The following is a 3817-nucleotide window of genomic DNA, read 5'->3' on the forward strand; positions in this document are numbered from 1 at the left end:
ATCTTCAATCCTCAACAAGACGAACTGACACAGTAACTGCAACAAAAGGCGTAAGCACAGTGGAGAGTGTGAGGCTAGTACAGGATCAGGGAGGGTTCTTATCTGTTGTAAGGTAAGGTAAGGTCATTCTGAGTCAGAGTTCACTCAGTGGTACCCAACAATATTCTTTCAATAAAACTTTGTCAACTATTGTATGTTGAAATGAATATTATGCTAAACATTGCAGGGAATACAAAGATAAAGGAGATGTAATCTCCATGTAGACAGAATTCACATGAAGTAAAGCATACACGTAAATAATTACAATATAATATAAAATTTAAGTGTCTAAATTTATAACACCTGTTCTAATTAATTACTCCTTTGCTGAAGTGATCAAGAAGACAAATGAGCATGTGAAATGTGTAGTTTTTCTTCTCTTATCTTAATCATTAAGTGTTCTCTCTCTCTCTCTCTCTCTCTCTCTCACACACACACACACACATACACACACTCACAAAAAAAAACAAAACACAAAAAAACACAAAGATTCCAAATCTGACTCCCAAAAAACAAGTCTCAATTTCTCTCCTCCAATACCTCAAAGCTGTTGAACCACCATTATAATCCTTTAGGGAATCCTCAAGGGTCACTTCCAGGCTTTCTTCTCCAGGTTAGGTCTGCATGCTGAAAACCTCCAAGTAGTAAAAGCTAAGGGACAGAGGCTCTGATATAGGCCATGCCAGTAAGAAGAGCAACATGAAGGTAGGAGTCAGAGCTACACTGGAGAAAGATGTTAATACAGATTACATTACAGGATATAATAAGAATGAGCTCCCAATTCCCAGAAACTTGGCATTTGGAAGTGTTGGGAGATAAAAAGGGAAATATTAAGGAAAGAGAGAGAAACAACAGTAAGAACAGTATTCCAGAGCCTAGTGCTTACCATGTCTGACCTATCCTCCACTGAATACATACTACGGTATGTGTTCTCAAACCCATCTGAGCTCTTGAGACAAAGGGGGAAAGAACACTTGCGCCTGTGGAGGAAGATACAAACTAGGTATTGACTTGTTTGATATTATAGCTAAATTCTTTTGACTCCTTTTACCCTAAAATGATGACCATTAAAGGATCTGTTTATTATGCCTCTTTATAATCTCCTGATTCACAGAGATAGTCTATGAAGACTACTGAGAAGTTTCATGGTAGAGATGAGGGAAGAGGCATGAGAGAGTATAGAATCTCTCCAAACCCAGCAGATGGTGCTATAAGCACATCACTCTTTCTTCTAGATCTGCACCCTCCTTACAGATAGGCACCCTGAAATGAGTTTGCCCGGATGGTATGAGAATATCTTTATTTTCCTTGCCAAATTGATTTTTATTTTCCTTGTTTTGCTTTGTTTGGGGCAGGGAGAGAGTTGGGGTGTTTTCTTTTATCCCACAAAACTACTTGGTCTAAAGACCAAGTAGTCCATTCCTCAAAAGTTACCCCTCAAACGCTTCCTTTTACAAGATATGAATAGTCCACAGCCTTCCCTCCTGGTTATTCCCAGGAAGAAGCAAATCTGAATTTGAATTCTACCTTCAATTAATAGCTAAGTGTCTTAAAGCAAATGATGTCTTTTCTCTGAGCCTCCATTTTCTTGAATGCAAAACGAAGGTAATGAAATCTACTTCATATGGTCATTCTGAAGCTTAACTGATGCTTCCCATCAGTGTGTAGCATACATAATTTTCTATCCTCTGAAAACACGTGGAGAAGATACTCAGAAAAGCTAGAAGCAAGGCAGGCTATAAGAAATCTCTTCCGGGAGGAGGGGGTGGGCAGGGAGAAAAGTGCAACAATGAATGACTGAAAACCCTGTAAACTTTCAATAAAATTAATTTTTTAAAAAAGAAATATCTTCCCTTGAAGTCTTTTCTCCAAGGTGTAATCCATTAATGAAATCTATGAGGCAAAGAGTACCATATGACTATACAGTTACTAACAGAAGAACTGATACCTTTGAATTATGGTGCTGGAGAAGAGAATTTAATATATTCTAAACTGCCAACAGAACAAACGCATCTGTCCTGAAGGAAATGTAACCAGGGGGCTCCTTACGGGCAAAATGGTAAAATTTTGTTTCACTTACTTGGACATATTTTCAGGAGGAACCAGTCCTTGGGGAGTAACACTGGGTTGGGAAAGGCAGTTGTTGTTAAGTGCCAGCAAGTCGCTTGCAACTCATAGTGACCCCATGTACAACAGCTCTGAAGCCTATCCTGTGCCAATCTTATTGTCTCCGACACACCTAACCCCATTACCCCAGTCACTGAATCAATCTGTCTCATGGAGGGTCTTCCTCTCCTGCGCTGTCTCTCCACCTTCCCAAGCATGATGTCCGCCTTCAAGGACTGGGCCCTCCTGGGAACATGCCCATAGTATGTAAGAGGAAGTCTCAGAATCCTTGCCTCCAAGGATCAGCCTGGCTTCACCCTCTCCAGGACAAACTTGTTCATTTTCTTAGCAGGCCATGGCATATTCAATACTATTCTCTAGCATCACAGCTCAAATGCATCAATTCTGCTTCTATCCTCCCTAGTCACTCTCCAGCTCTGAGATGCATAGCAAGTGACTGCAAAGACCATGGCATCTATCAGGCACACCTTAGTCTATAGACTGACATCACTGCTTTTCAGTACCCTGAGGAAGACTCTTAATGAGATAGACTGACCAAATGACTGCCACAATGGACATTCCACATACCATGACAGAGATGGTGAAGATGGCACAGAACAGGGCTGGCTCGGATCTGCTGTTCACAGGGTCACGATGAGCGGTAGTTGAGCTAACAGTGACAAACAACAACAAGAACAACCAGTTTCTGTTGAGCACACACTGTCAAAATCACAAATCTCCATTTTGGAAAGGATATTTGTGATAATCTAATCCAACCTTTTATTGTTGTTGTTTGCCATCAGGTCAAAAGCAACCCATAGCTGACCCTCTAGCCAGTTTTCAGAGGCAATTGATCACATGGAAGGAGATTGTCCATCCTTCTCCTCTGGTGCACCTGGTGGATTCAAACTGAGTGCCAACCTACAGTAGTCATTTTCAACAGACAAAGAAGAGGTCAAAATGTGTACTGAATATCCTTCTTGTTTACCAGAAAGTTAAGCTCAATAAAACTCTGATTGGTGAGAATACTCAGAAGTCAGAGCACTGAAAAGAAGGAAAGAAAGGAGGAAAGAATGATAAGAGGGTATTGGAGGGACATAAGGGAAAGAAAGAAGGGGAATAAAAAAAAGAAATTCTAAAAACTGATACAAGCAAGTCCATGACAATAAATCCAATTACTGCACTGAGAACTCATTGCATTTTCAGTCAAGATAGAGGTTAAAAATGTCTTCTTGCACCAGGTCAAAATCAATCTCTTCTTTTATGAGTATCCAAAAATCCCATTTTCTTTTCCCTTTCTCTTTTTAACATTTAACCTTTATCTTTTAGTGTGTGTCTCTTTGTGTGTAGGTGAATATTACCATACATCTGCTGACATTCACAAACAAATATGCATATTTTTACCATTCACAAGAGAAAACGGTTCTGATGCCCTCCCTATTTCATCCTATCTTTTCTCTCCTTTATTTTCCTTTATGGAGAATCATTCTAACAGCAAATATAGAAAAGATGGCAAAAGTATTTTTAAGTTGTACCACTCCACTTTAGAGCAGAGTGTGGCAAACTACAGCATGTAGGCCAGCTCATCAATTTCTGTTCTAACTCCCAAGAATAATGTTCATCATTTTAATTAGATGAACACTTAAATTGGATTGGAACACATGAAATTCAA

Source organism: Elephantulus edwardii, unplaced genomic scaffold, assembly GCF_000299155.1.
Source record: "Elephantulus edwardii isolate Elephantulus edwardi_28Jun2011 unplaced genomic scaffold, EleEdw1.0 scaffold00273, whole genome shotgun sequence".
Taxonomy (NCBI): domain Eukaryota; kingdom Metazoa; phylum Chordata; class Mammalia; order Macroscelidea; family Macroscelididae; genus Elephantulus; species Elephantulus edwardii.